The following is a 15,794-nucleotide window of genomic DNA, read 5'->3' as shown; positions in this document are numbered from 1 at the left end:
GCTGAGATGACGCCACTGCACTCTAGCTTGGGCAACAGAGTGAGACTCCGTCTCAAAAAAAAAAAAAAAAAAAAAAAAAAGAACAAGGCTAATCTTCCCTGAACATTAAAACTTTGCACCCATATCACAGTTTTTCTTCATGACCTAAAGGAAAAGATCTGAAATCAATTCCAATTATTGAGTGAATTGAATTTCTTTGGAAATAAACACCATTTTAAAAATCTTAATCTCATCTACTTTTCCAAATAATAAGATATATAATATACTATTTCTGCTTAGAACTTATAAAAGTAAGTCTTTTATGTAATTTTTTTTTTGCCAGGAACCCTAAAGCTCTCATAACTCTCGAGAGCCTCAGAAGTAGCAAAATCAATCAAATTTCAAATACCTGGTATCCTCTATCAATTTTTAGAGGCTTGATAATGGTAGCTTAGGGATTTTTGGATTCTTGGAAATTCATAGGAAACAAAATGACTATTCATAGAACCAAATAAAAGCCTTCCATTAGAAACTAAAAAAATCAATGGTGTTATATGTGTTTGTATAAGTAAAATGCAAAGGAGAAAAAACAGCAAATAAATGAAAATTAGAAGAAAAACAACTAATAAACAGGAAACCACTTCCCAATTTTTCTCTTACTTGGTTTACCAGGGAGGCTATAGTATGGCCTGGAGCCTAAAAAAACACATGATGAATATTTTGTTCCTGATACCCAATTTAATGTCTTTAAGTCTACCAATACCTTTATGTATTTTTTGCAATTGAGAAATTCACTTTAGGTACATGACCAGTAAGTACTTTAGTGCTGAAACTATCTATGCAGAATAGCAAATATAGTGTCAAGCAATGCAAGCATATATGTGAAATTTGGCTCCATGCTAACTAAATCTGGCTTCATGCTTAACTTCATTAAAAAAGAATGGCCAAACTGCCAATGTATTTCTTTACAATATTTTTTATTTTACTTTCTTCAAGATTAAGAAATTTATGAGCAGTGTTAATTTGCTGAATTTCTCCAATTTTCTAGCAGGCTTTAAAGAATATTTTACTATCCAAACTTTTTCAACTTTTTTTTTTTTTTTTTTTTTTAATAACCAGTCATTTTACTTTAGGACAAAAATTTACCTTTCAATTTACCATTCTTTCTCATATGAAAGTATTCTCTTTTCTTTATAACCTTCCTTACCAAAAACACATCTTCATATCTGTAACTTTCTTCACATCACTCTCCCCTATTTCTTACTACTTTGTTTCACAAAGTACCTTTTCAAGTCCATATTTTGAATTAAACTTTAGATAACTTATGAATTAAACAAAAATTATTATTTTTCTCACTAAGAACACCTCTTTTTGGTACATTTTATATACAGAATAATATATTAACTATAATTCTTATCCCTAGACCTTAAATTTTAGTGAAAACCTGGGAAACAAAAAATCCTGAGCTGCCTATCAGATATTATCATTTTATAGATGAAAACCATTCCATAATTTTTACAAATATGTTTCACCATATCATAACCTTTTCTTAATTGGAAGCGATCTAGATATCTAATGAGCATTAAAAATCATTTTAAGATTTTAAATTACACAAAAAAAACCTACAACATTTATCCCATTTACAAGTACTCAATTCTTTCATTTTTAACAGTTTAGACTACTTCTGAAAACTGAGATATTAGTCACAGCTAATCATCATTTAAAGTTATTTCCTTGTTAGCCTTTGTTTTATTTATTTATGTATTTATTTATTTGTTTATTTTGAGAAGGAGTTTTGCTCTGTCACCCAGACTGGAGGGCACTGGCGCGATCTCAGCTCATTGCAACCTCCGCCTCCTGGGTTTAAGTGATTCCCCTGCCTCAGCCTCCCAAGTAGGTGGGATTACAGGTGTGCGCCACCATGCCCAGCTAATTTTTATATTTTCAGTACAGATGGGGTTTCACCATGTTGGCCAGGCTGGTGTCGAACTCCTGACCTCTGATGATCCATCCTTCTCAGCCTCCCAAAGTGCTGGGATTACAGGCTTGAGCCACTGCACAAGCCTGTTTTATTTTTTTTTTTACAGCCAGTGAACATCAGGTACTCACCTACGTAAGAACCTTAAATACATAGGTATTTTTGCCAGTAACTCAGAAGATTCAGCTAACAACATTAAATTAGTCTCATTTGTCAAGGCACACAAACCAAGATCATTTTGTTTTGGCTGGGTTTATAGTTTTATAACCTTCTATGCCAAAGCCTGATACTTCAAAATATCTAGCAGAGACAAATACAAAATCCAGACATAAAGGTATGCTGACAATTCTGAAAAGATTTCCATTTTTATATTATCAATAATTTTAAAGCCAGCTTGTTTATTAAAGGTTTACATAAGTCACATGAACTTGAAAAATACTTTGGGCTTAATTTATGAAGTGCTCTTTTATTTATAAGCCAATTTAGTAGACACAACATATAATAAATGTACATACATAAACACATCTAGACATGAATACACACACATAAACAAAGATCCAATAGCTTTTACCTCAGAACTCTAGCCATGAGATAGCAATACAAACTCACCAGTTTACATGGCTATGCTTTGTCTCAATAGGTAATCCAGTGTATTAGTCTGTTTTCATGCTGCTGATAAGATTTAACTGTAAGTCCAATTAAACCTCTTTTTCTTCCCATCCAAGACTTGGAAGAAAAAGAGGTTTAATTGGACTTACAGTTTCACATGACTGGGGAGGCCTCACAATCATGGCGAGAGGTGAAAAGCACTTCTTACACGGCAGCGGCAAGAGACAATGAGGCAGATGCAAAAACGGAAAGCCCAGGTAAAATCATCAGATCTCATGAGACTTATTCACTACCATGAGCACAGTATGGGGAAACTGCCCTCATGATTCAAATTATTTCCCACCGCGTCCCTCACACAACATGTGGGAATTATGGGAGAAAAATTCAAGATGAGATTTGGGTAAGGACACAGCCAAACTGTATCATTCAGTGAACGCTGTGAACCAAAATTTTGGTTAAAGCAGTTTCCATGGCAGTTTGATTTTTAAAGGCCAAGCCTCCTAGGCTCCAAGGAACACTGAGGCCAAACAGCAGCACCACAGGAGAACACTACATACTAACCAGGCCAGACCCTGCTTAGAAAAGCAACACAAAAACCTGAACACATGGAACTCCATTTCACTTGCCCATTTAACAGCAAACTCCAGATTCCAAACAATATTGGGGTGAAACAATATTACAAAAGGATATTAGTTTATCAAATTCAAATTTCCCATGACTATATTGACACACACACAAAAGAATCACCAAAACACAATCCAACTGCTGCAGCCACAAACTAGCTCCAACAGTGTCCTCTCTCAATAGGTTGGGTTTGGTCAACCTGCAAACAAAAATTCCTTCGGAATTTCTCAAATTAAGAGGAGCCAATCCCTCTGATGTCCACAAAAGACACTCACACAACAATTGTGACATACACACAACAGTTACAAACAAGCCTGGACGCACACACAATTACAAACAAGCCCCCAAGAGGGTCCAAACTGAAACAAGGTGTTTCACTCTCTTACTAAATTGGGCTTGTTCATCCTGCAAATGGAAATTCCTTTAAAAATTTCCCAAACTGAGAGGAGCAGATCCTGCTGTCTGGGCCCACAAAGGACACTCACCTATTTGTACACATACGTCAAATTTCAAAGGCTGTTCTTTGTAGGCTGTCAGGCACATAGTTGGGGCTGGCTGCCACAAGGCCATAGACAGACCAGAACTTACCTCTCGCCAAAACTGGGAGGTCAGCTGATTAGAGGTTTTCCAAGACTTACCTGCCCCAAAGCAGCTGAGCAATGCACTCCACATCAGGGAATGAAATCTGTTACTGAAACACCAGGGGTTCAATCTAGGTCCTGATGCTCATGGCACAGAAAGCCGATCACTGAGATGATTATTGCCAAGGTTCAAGGCTTTTCCAAGAAAGAAAGCTTTCAGCAGGTACTGACTAGGGAGATGGGAGATCAGTCTCAAATCTATCTTCCTGACCCACTAAAATTAGGGCTTTATATAGCAGGGAACATATGTAACAATGTGTTGGAAAACAGAAACTAAGGAGGGGTAATGAAACAAAATGAGGAGTCTGGATTCTAATTGCCTGCATGTGGTGATCTGGTGAGTTTCAGTTCTTTGATACTTTTTAAGTGGCCTGGGGATCTTCTCAGGAGGAAGGAACTGGGATAAAAGAAATATAAATTTCAAGTTTTAAGACCAGAGGGTCAGTTTCTATGTTTATCCAAAAGAACTGTCTGTGGCAGGAGTCCCCAGCCCTCGAGTGGCAGGCTGGTACTGGTCCATGGCCTTTTAGGAATTTGGGCCTGTGCGCAGCAGGAGGTGAGTTGCAGGCAAGCGAGCATTATTACCACCTGAGCTCCGCCTCCTGTCAGATCTGTGGCAGCATTGGATTTCATAAGAGCCTGATCCCTATTGTGAACTGCACATGCGAGGGATCTAGGTTGTGTGCTCCTTATGAGAATCTAACTAATGCCTGATGATCTGAGGTGGAACAGTTTCATCCCAAAACCATGCCCCTCCCCAGCCTCCTGCCCTAGTCTGTGGAAAAATTGTCTTCCACGAAACCAGTCCCTGGTGCCAAAAAGGTTGGAGACCGCTGGTCCATGGGGCTACTGGATCAGTTTCAATATCCCCTTCTCATCCCACCTCCAATTGCTCTCCCAATTGTGTCCCTTCTTTTCTTTTCTTCTTTGTGCCATTCCTTAGGTTTTTCCACTTAGAATTTGTGCTTTTACAAGAAACATAAAAATATCAGTAGCACCCATTGTGGGTATTTTTAGACCTCAAAATGTTTCTGGAATTAAACCACTTAAATAACTTTTTTTTTTTTTTTTTTTTGAGACAAGAGTCTCACTCTGTCGCCCAGGCTGGAGTGCAGTGGCATGATCTTGGTTCACGGCAACCTCCAACGCCTCCTGGGCTCAAGTGATCCTCCTACTTGCTGAAGTAGCTGGGACTGCTGGTACACACCACAACACCTGGCTAATTTTTTATATTTTTAGAAGAGATGGGGTTTCACTATGTTAGCCAGGCTGGTCTCGAACTCCTGACTTCAAGTGATCCACCTGTCTTAGCCTCCCAAAGTGCTGGGATTACAGGCACGATCCACCGTGCCTGGCCTAACTGACAAATAGTTTGAATAGAAGATCACTGTAGTTAGTATCAAGGCTTAAAAGTTTTCATATCTTTTGGGTAAAGGAAGTTGTAAGGTGTTTTTTGGAATTTAAATCTAAAATTATTTCTACTTGCCTTCCAATTCAAAATTTATTCAACTCTTAAAATGAACTTTGAATAATACTATAATTTATTCTCTGAAGCTAGAGGTGGGAAAACCCGAGAATACCAGCTAAAGGAGGAACTAATAAAAAATGAGGCCTATACTTGGCCTATCTAAAAAAGATTAAGCAAGAGGCATGATAAATGGTTAAAGTATGACCCTCTAGGACTTAGCAAAATTAGGGAGTTCTTTTCTCTCCAGGCTAGACCACCCTTACATTTTTTTCCACCAAGACTATTTTACTGCAATACCTAAGATAGTACTGCATATTTTGTATTGAATTTTTCATTTAGTTATTTGAAAAGTATGTATTGGTCAGGTGACAGAGCCTTTTCTACTAAACACTGGAGTTACAGAGGAGACAAGTAGCTGACAATCCAGCTTATTTGGGTAGGTCTTAGTACTGTTTATGAGCCAGCCTGATTCAGTTCCAGGCTGTCATTGGAAAATGGATTGGACTATCCCATTGAGAGTCACCAGGAAGAATACTTCAGAAGGATAAATGTTCTGGAGCTATAAGGTTCTCTCATGGGTTAGTTGCATAGGGGAGTTCTGCTGAGTGGTAGCCTCCTTTCCTCCATTGCCCAATGCACCTCTATCTGTCCTTCCCCGACACCCCTGATACTTGTAAGGAAGCAGCTTGGACCTCCAAGATATCTCTGGGAAGGTACTCCACTAACAAAGACCTTTTCTGTTTAGAAAGGTTTCCTCCAGGTGTGGATATTCCTCAGGGACCTAAAGCCTCATACAATCCCCAGAGAAAATCATTCCTCTACCACCCTCTTTGCAATGCCAAGAGGCTGAGATTTACTGTGCTATAGGTCCCCCTAGAATTACCACATACCTAGGAGCTGGCCCAGAAGGAGTTATGTTACTGAAGACTTAAGTTGCTTCTAAAAGGGAAGTCACCTCTTCTCTGCTCCATTTGAGGTCTCCTCTATACTCTTCTCCACTTTTCATTGTAATAAAACCATTAGCACAGTTGCATGAGTTACCAGTTATTTCCGGGAGGTACTTCCCCATCACCCAGAAAGGAGAGAGCCTGGTTTTTACTTTTCTCTCCCTGTGGGTATCCCAGGGAGATCTGGGACATCTAACCTCTTCCTATCAAGGACTGTGCTACAGACCCCGTGGAACCTCTCATCAGCTTGGTCAACAAGAATCTGGCATTTACTGGGGAAGAAACCTACCTTCCCTTGTTCATCTGGCATTGGTTATGGCCTACTTCTGCCTCCGGGTCAGCCCCAGAAGAAAACAGGTTTTTGGTTTCTCTGCCATTTCCCAGTCCACCCTTCAACAACACGAGTATATATGTTGACAGTTCTGTGGTCAGAAGGAGGCTGTGAATGCTTGTTAATTTTTACACCATAATCTCCATTTCATCAAATGTTCCCGAAGTTCCATGTTTGCATTTTTAAACCCTGGAAGACATATTTATTTCAACCCTTCTTTTCACTTGTTTTTGTACAGTCACGCTGAGAGGTGACAACATGCTAGCAGCCCTCACTCTGGGTACCTCCTTGGCCTTGGTGCCCACTCTGGCCAGGTTTGAGGAGCCCTTCAGCCCGTTGCTGCACTGAGGGAGCCCCTTTCTGGTCTGGCCAAGGCCGAAGTCGGCTCCCTCTGCTTGCCGGGAGGTGTGGAGGGAGAGGCGCAGGCGGGAACCGGGGGCTGTGGGTGGCGCTAGTGGGCCAGTGCGAGTTCCGGGTGGGCATGGGCTCAGCTGGCTCTGCACTTGGAGCAGCTGGCTGGTGCCTCCAGCCCCGAACCACGAGGGCTTAGCACCCGGGCCAGCAGCTGCGGAGGGTGCACCAGGTGCCCCAGCACTGCTGACCCACCCGTGCCACACTCAAATTCTCGCTGGGCCTCAGCCACCTCCCTGCGGGGCAGGGCTCGGGTCCTGCAGCCCACCATGCCTGAGCCCCCGCCCCGCGCCCGACAGTGGGCTCCCGCATGGCCTGAGCCTCCCCCATGCGTCCTGCCGCCTGCTGGGCAGCACCCGGTCCCATCAACCGCCCAAGGGCTGAGGAGTGTGGGCGTGCAGTGTGGGACTGGTGGGCAGCTCTGCCCACGGCCAGGGCATGGGATACACTAGGGGAAGACAGGTGGGCTCCTGAGTTGGGTGGGGACTTGGAGAACTTTTATGTCTAAAGGATTGTAAATGCACCAATTAGCACTTTGTGCCTGGCTCAAGGTTTGTAAACGTACCAATCAGCACCCTGTGTCTAGCTCAAGGTTTGTGAACACACCATCAGTGCTCTGTGTCTAGCTAATGGAGTGGGGATTTGGAGAACTTTTGTGTATAGCTAAAGGATTATAAATGCACCAGTCAGCACTCTGTGTCTAGCTCAAGGTTTGTAAACGCACCAATCAGCACCCTGTCAAAACAGACCAATCAGCAGGATGTGGGTGGCGTCTGATAAGGGAATAAAAGCAGGCTGCCTGAGCCAGCAGTGGCAACTCGCTTGAGTCCTCTTCCACACTGTGGAAGCGCTGTTCTTTTGCTCTTTGCAGTAAATCTTACTGCTGCTCACTCTTTGGGTCCTCACTGTGTTTATAAGCTGTAACACTCACCATGAAGGTCTGCAGCTTCACTCCTGAGGCCAGAATGACCACGAACCCACCGGGAGGAATGGATAACTCCGGGAGGAATGAACAACTCCAGACGTGTCACCTTAAGAGCTGTAACACTCACCACGAAGGTCTGTAGCTTCACTCCTGAAGTCAGCGAGACCATGAACCCACCAGAAGGAAGAAACTCTGAACACATCTGAACATCAGAAGGAAACTCTGGACACACCATCTTTAAGAACTGTAACACTCACTGCGAGAGTCTGCGGCTTCATTCTTGAAGTCAGCAAGACCAAGAACCCACTAATTCTGGACACAATGCTGGGTTCCTCTTTTCTAAGTGGGCATCTCTTCTACAGATGCCATTATCAATAAACACACTAGGATTCCTTTAGTACTTAAGGGTCATGCTTAAAGCGCCACATGCTTGTAACAATTGACTGGTCCATCTCTAAGCAGTTGCCTTTTGGAAATTAAACCAAAAGAGGCTAAGCAGCTTGCATAAGAGCTCACCATGAAGAGGAACAGACCCTGAGGTGTATAAAGGGAGGAGTGAGGTGGCAAGGACGTAGTCTGTCATTCCAAATCTAACACAACTTCTGCATTTATGTCTATCAGTGCATTGCATATTATGTGTTCACATGCACATGTTGTGCAAATGGCTGGAAATCTTCAGTTTATTTATTCGAATAAGATAGTTTATAAATAAGGATATCCTGTGCAAGAAAAATGGGCAACACGTGTGTGAATTTCTCCACCCAATGAATGGCACCCACCCTACCCCCAAGAGGCCCAAAGTAATCTACCACCCCCCACCCAATCAATGACCATTTTTTCCCCCAGCCTATCTCCTAAATACATCTCATTGCCATAATATCGTCTCCTGTCCATCTCCACTGCTTCTGCTCTAGCCAAGATCACTATCATTTTCTTCCCATGAATTCCTGACCCCAATGTCAGTCATTCCAATCTACCTTCCACAATGGAAATGGATTGTTTTAAAATCCAATTTCGAGGAGAAAAGACCTCTGCCTAGAATTCTAATTTCTCCATACTGTCCTAGACACACAGTCCAAGTTGCTCAGTCTAGCTTTGGGTGGTCCTTCTCCCTACTCCCACATCTCTCCTTACCTCTTTACTCTCCCCACCAAAGGTTTAAGTTCTGTTAACTCCTCTCTGGTCCTTGGGCCTGCCTGTACGCCTTGCCAGCTTCCAGCTTCCCCAGATTTCAGCTCCAACTTCAGTGCCTCTGGGAAATTTTCCCACCCACGCACTTCTGCCCAACATAGCAATTGTGACATATGATTGTTTTGTTGGTTTGCTTGTTAGCCCTTTCCAGATTGTGAGCTCTGGATACACTAAGTCCCATGCTACAGTAAAGTCTTAACGACCTTCCACCCTGGACAGACAGGCAAACCTAAGGGTAACAGTCGCACCCACTCCACCCCTGGTGGTGAGAGGCGATGACGTGCTAGCCAGCACTCACGCTCTCGGGGCCTCCTCCACCTCGTGCTCGAGGAGCCCTTCAGCCCTCCGCTGCGCTGTGGGGGCCTTTCTCTGGGGCTGGCTGAAGCCGGAGCCGGCTCCCTCTGCTGGCGGGCAGGTGTGGAGGGAGAGGTGCCCGCGGGAGCCGGGCTGCGCGCGACCCGGGCCGCACAGGTTCCGGTGGGCACGGACGCGGCGGTGTCTGCACTGGGCACGGCTGGCAGGCAACTGCTGGGCCTGATCGGAGTCTAGTCCCATGCGTGGACTGCCCTTCCCTCTTCGTGGGATCATTGGCCACGATTGCCGGTCTCTGACTCTCACTTCCTCTCTTTGCCTCTTGGCTGTCTGTGAGGAGCTGCCTCTGGGCTGCCAGAGTGCCTGGGCAGGGTGCCGCAAAATCCACCGGGAACGCCAGTGAGAGGTGAAGTCGGCTGGGCTTCTAGGAGAGGTGGGGACTTGGAGAACTTTTGTGTCTAGCTAAAGGATTGTAAATACACCAATCAGCACTCTGTGTCTAGCTCAAGGTTTGTAAACGCACCAATCAGCACTCTGTTAAAACGGACCAACCAGCTCTCTGTAAAATGGACCAATCAGAGGAATGTGGGTGAGGCCAGATAAGGGAATAAAAGCAAGCCACCAACGCGTCAGCAGCAACCTTGTGAGGTCTTCCTCCAGAGTGTGGAAGGTTTGTTCTTTTTCACAATAAATTTTGTTGTTGCTCGCTCTTTGGGTCCCTGCCACCTTTATGAGCTGTGACACCACAAAGGTCCGCGGGTTTACTCCTGAAGTCAGCAAGACACACCATCTTTAAGCACCGTAACACTCACTGCGAGGGTCTGTGGCTTCATTCTTTGTCAGACCAAGAACCCATCAATTCTGGACACAGTGGCACCAGGCCAGCCTTGAAGGATGGCCATATGTGCCTGCTTGGCACAAGATCAGGCCCCAGCCTTAAGTGCAGCACAGATGCCAAGCAGATCATGAGCATCTGGAGCACAAAAACTACTATTTTCAGGGAGCTTCGAAAATGTACCCTCTTCATTCAGGACTACGCTTCCCTGAAAGCTCCACAGGGCTTTGTGCTGGGTTTCAAAGCCTTTCTTTCATCTGCACTACAGAGACTAGGATTAATCTGTATCTTTCCCTTTGCGGAGGAAACAAAGGCAGCCCCTAGCTTTCTCCTGGTGAAGGTGTCTGTGAAGCCTCTCTTAGACTTGACAGTTTGGCACCTCATGGTGTCAATAAAAGTTCCAAGAAATTAAGACTTTGGATGGAGTGGAAAGGGGAGGACTCTCCACTGCTGCTGCTGGATTCTCCTGTGTCAAGCAGAGACAGGTGAATAGAAAGGGATAGGAGACCCTATCTATCCGCCAGGTCTTTTCTTGCTCACACTGACTTGAAAGGTCGCTTGTTCTTTAGTGGTCCCAGTGCCCTGGCATCCACACCTTAGGCATCTGCTGCACAAAATGAGGTAGGAGCAGTGCAGCCACTGGCTGTTCTCTGTCTCTAGAGGGGACATGTACATAGGGCCCCAGCCTTCCCTTTTCTCTTGCTCCTGGATCTTCAGTCCTCAAATTCCACTCAGTTCCTGCTTCAGGAACTAATTCCCCCAGTCTAGGTTCAAGGATCCCTCCCCTCCAGCATGAATTTTCAACCTCTGCCCTCCAACTCTGATATCCTAGCTTCTTTCAGACTACTTTTCCTTTGGACTCTGGCATCACCCATTGTTAGTTCATATTGAGAATGTCACACCTCTGGTGTCCCATTACTGTTGGTGCTACAAGTCAGCCAGGGGCTTTCAGAAGCCTACCTGGAAAGCATAGTTCTGTACTTGGGTCTCAGTTTCCCCACTTGGTATGAAGGCCCTTGGATTCAGGACAGAGAGAAAGAACATGTGGAGATAAATGGTCTTGGCAATTACCTTTAATGGGCCTTAGTCCTCAAATTTGTTAAACGGGAACCATTATTGTTAACTGGAAAAATCAGCCTATATGTTGTCCCCATCCATCAGATTTTCCTACCTAACAATGCAACTTTTTCCTTCTACCCACAGGGGAAATCAAAACCCTAGGGTATAGAGGAGAGGGACCACCATTACTCTCCAGATACTCTGATTGAGGTTAGTCATGTGGCTGTGTTTGGCAGTTGCAGGTATCAACCACGGTCATGCTTGGGAGCTAGAAAAGCCCTGGAAGCTATTAGTGAATGCTGGTGTTCCTTATAATGGGAAGATGTGAATATGAGGCCACTCTAGGGGAGGATGCCCTTGAGAGGAAGGGGAGGTAGGTGGACCAGTCAGGTTCCAGTTCCACAGCTATCAATTACTCTCTGGGTCTCCGTTTCCCCTTCTGTATAATATGTGTATGTAGGGGAGGGGGTGTGTTGGCGGGGGGAAGTGTTTTCCTGTGTTAAGAGTGGTCCTACACCAAGAAAATTAGATTATTCGTTTAGGTTCTCATCAGACCGCCAGAGGTCGCTATTGACTAACAGTATTCGTCTGAAGAGCTATTTAGTCTGTTTAGAACTTGAGGACATACTTTCATCGTTTTATACACATTAGTTAGAAAAGTGAAACAACATCTTAGAGTAAGGGCTTCGATTTATTCAGTGCTCTAAGCACAGAAAAAAAGGGGTCTATAAACTCAGTGGTTCCTATTGGAATCTTTTTAAAATACTGACTTTAAAAATGTCTAGGCATTTTGAGAGGGGTTCCGTGTCAAGGATGCAATGAAAGATAGTGGTAGGAAAGCTTGGTTGGAAGTTGGAGAGAGACACAGGCCAGATAATGCAGGGCCTCGCAGGTCAACCTAAGAAATTTTACTTTTAATCTCAGTATCATGGGAAGCCACTGGGATGTTCTGAGTAGGAAAGTGGCACTATCTTTCTCCCGCTCTCTCACATTTTAAATTTGTGAACAAATATTTGTTAAGTATCTACTGTGTAGTTAGGTACAAATAGTGAGCTTTACCTTTAAGTAGAAGTATAATTTGGAATAATTTTCTTAGTCATATGTCTTGTGGTCTTTTAAAAAAAATCCACATATTTTAAGTATATAAGTTTATCCTTACAGGTATATGCCTGTAATGTTTCAACATATGCATATACCTATAAACCCATCACTGCAATCAAGATACTGAACATATCCATCACTCCCAAAAGTTTATTTGTGCTCTTTTGTAATCTCTCCCCCTCTCACACCCCTGTCCCCTATTCGGACCCAGGCAAACTACTGCTTTCTGTTACTATAGTTTATATTTTCTAGAATTTCATATAAATGGAATTATATGGGATGAACTATTTTTTTTGTCTGGCTTCTTTCACTCGGCATAATTATTTTGGGATCCATTCATGTTGTTGTGTATATCAATAGTTCATTTCTCTTTATTGCTGAGTAGTAGTTCATTGTATGGATAAAATACAATTTGTTTATCTATTCCTCTGTTGATGGACATTTGGGTTGTTTCCAGTTTTTTACTATTACACATAAACCTCCTATGAATGTGTTCACAAGTCTTCTTAAAGACAAATGCTTTTATTTCTTTTGGGTAAATACCTAGGAGATGGAATGGTTGGATCATGTGGTAGGTGTATGGTATATGTTTAATGTTGTAATAAACTACCAAACAGTTTTTACAAGTTGTCATACCTTTTGGATACCCACCAGCAGTGTATGAGAGCTCCAGTTGCCCCCCATACTCATCTACACTTATGATAGTCCTCTTCATTTTAGTCATTGTAAGTTTGTAGTAGTTTCTAATGGTGGTGTTGACTTGCATTTCTTAATTAATGATGCTGAGCATCCATCCTTTATGTGTTGATCTGCCACTATGTATCTTCTTTGGTGAAATATCTGTTCAAATCCTTTGCCCATTTTAATTTTTTTTCCATTGTGGTGTTTAAAGACAGTTCTATATATTTCTGGAAACAAGCAAATATTTTCTTCTGGTCTTGTCTTTTCATTCCCTTAGCAATGTCTTTCAAGAAACAGAAATGTTCAATTTTAATGAAATCCAATACATATTATCCTATATGCATAATATATATATATATATATATATATATATATATATATATATTTATATATTTTTTTTGAGACGGAGTCTCACTCTGTCACCCAGGTTGGAGTGCAGTGGTGTGATCTCAGCTCAATGCAACCTCCGCCTCCCAGGTTCAAGCAATTCTCCTGCCTCAGCCTCCCGAGTAGCTGGCACTATGGGCACAGGCCGCCACGCTTGGCTAATTTCTTTTATAGTACAGACGGGGTTTCACCGTGTTGCCCATACTGGTCTCGAACTCCTGAGCCCAGGCAATCTGCCTGCCTCGGGCTCCCAAAATGCTAGGATTACAGGCATGAGCCACCGAGCCCGAGCTGTAATATATATCCATTTTTTTCTTCTCTCTGCATTGTATTTTTGGTGTTGTATCTAAGAAATTTTTATCTTACTCAAAGTCACAAAGATTTTCTTTTATGTTTTCATCTAAAAGTTTTAGGTTTTGCATTGTCTATTACTTATTTTGAGTTAATCTTCATATGGTGCGATGTTTCCAAGTTTGCTTTTTGCATGTTGATTAACTGTTTTCATGAACTACTTGTTGAAAAGACTATCCTTATTACACTGAATTGCATTTGTACCTTTGTCAAAAATAATGTCAATATATTTTTGTTAAATATAGTGAATTATATTGATTTTTTTTAGATGTTAAGCTAACCTTGCATTTCTGGGGTAAACTCTTCTTTGTTAATATATTCTTTTTCCTATATATTGTTAGATTCAATTTGATAACATTTGTTTAGAATTTTTGCATCTGTTGAGGTACATTGGTTTGTAGTTCTCTTTTCTTGTGATGGTTTTGGCTTAGTCATCAGAGTACTGCTGGCCTCATAGAATAAGTTGGGAAGCATTTTCTCTTTTAACATTTCCTGAAAGATTCTGTAGAATTGGTATTTGCTTTTTCTTCCTTAAATATTTGGTAAATGTTTACATGAAATCATCTGGGCTTGGAGTTTTCTTTTTGAGAAGGTTCTTAGCTACAAATACAATTTCTTAAATAGATACAGCTATTCAGATTATTTCTTTTTGAGTGAGCTTTGGTAGCTTGTGCTTTCAAGAGTTTTTGTCCGTTTCATGTACTTTGTTCACTATATTAGCATAAAATTATCTATAATATTCCCTTATTATTGTTTTAATATCTGAAGAATCTTTAATGATGTCATCCTTCTCATTCCTGATACTTGTAATATGTATTTTTACTCTTTTTTTTCCCCTGATAAGTCTGCCTAGAGTTTTACCAATTTTATTGATCTTTTCAAAGAAACAGCTTTTGATTTTACTGACTTTATCCAAAGTTTTTCTGTATTTGGTTTCTCTGAACTCTGCTCTGAACTTTATTTCCTTTGTTTTGATTACATTGGGTTAAATTTAGTCTTCTTTATTCTGGTTTCTTTTTAAAAAAAATTTTTATTTTTAAAATCATTTTCCCCTATTCTGAGATCTAGTTTCTTAAGGTAGAAGCTGAAGTCATTAATTTGAAGCCGTTCATCTTTTCTAATGTAGGTATTGTTTTTTGTTTGTTTGTTTTCATTTTCATTCAGTTCAAAATATTTTCTGATTTTCCATTTGGTTAATTCTTTGAACTATGGCTTCTTTAGAAGTATGCTATTTGGTTCTTACATATTTGGAGATCTTCCAGACATCTTTCTGTCATTAATTTGTAGTTTAATTCATCATAGCATCTTCCTCAAATTGCATTGGTCTGGCCAGGCGCAGTGGCTCATGCCTGTAATCCCAGCACTTTGGGAGGCCGAGGTGGGTAGATCACCAGAGGTCAGGAGGTCGAGACCAGCCTGACCAACATAGAGAAACCCTGTCTCTACTAAAAATACAAAAATTAGCAGGGTGTGGTAGTGCATGCCTGTAATCCCAACTATTCGGGAGGCTGAGGTGAGCCGAGCTCGTGCCATTGCACTCCAGTCTGGACAACAAGAGCGAAATTACGTCTAAAAAAAAAACCAATTGCATTGGTCTGATGTTTTCCTCATTATTAAATTGTGCAATTTTAATAAAAGCATCTCAGAAATTATGCTGTATTCTTATTGCTTCCCATCACATGATACACAATTTCAATTTTTCCTATTGACTAATTCTGATTTTCTCCTTTTGGTAATTATACTGTCCTTTCCTTTGTCAGCAGGGAGAAACTTGCCTCCCACTCTTCTTAATATACTGTATTTACTGAATAGACCAACCCTCCACGCCAGGCTGCCCCTCTCACACGAACACCCTCACATGAACACTCCTCCTCTCTGCTCAGGCTCTAACACCTCAAACCAGCCCACCTCATGTGTGGATGCCCTCGTTGTCCTGCATGTGTGCTCTCCTCACTAATCAGGCT

Source organism: Rhinopithecus roxellana, chromosome 1 (genome assembly GCF_007565055.1).
Source record: "Rhinopithecus roxellana isolate Shanxi Qingling chromosome 1, ASM756505v1, whole genome shotgun sequence".
In the NCBI taxonomy this organism is placed as follows: domain Eukaryota; kingdom Metazoa; phylum Chordata; class Mammalia; order Primates; family Cercopithecidae; genus Rhinopithecus; species Rhinopithecus roxellana.
The sequence above is the reverse complement of the archived record's forward strand: the minus strand, read 5'-3'. Positions refer to the sequence as shown.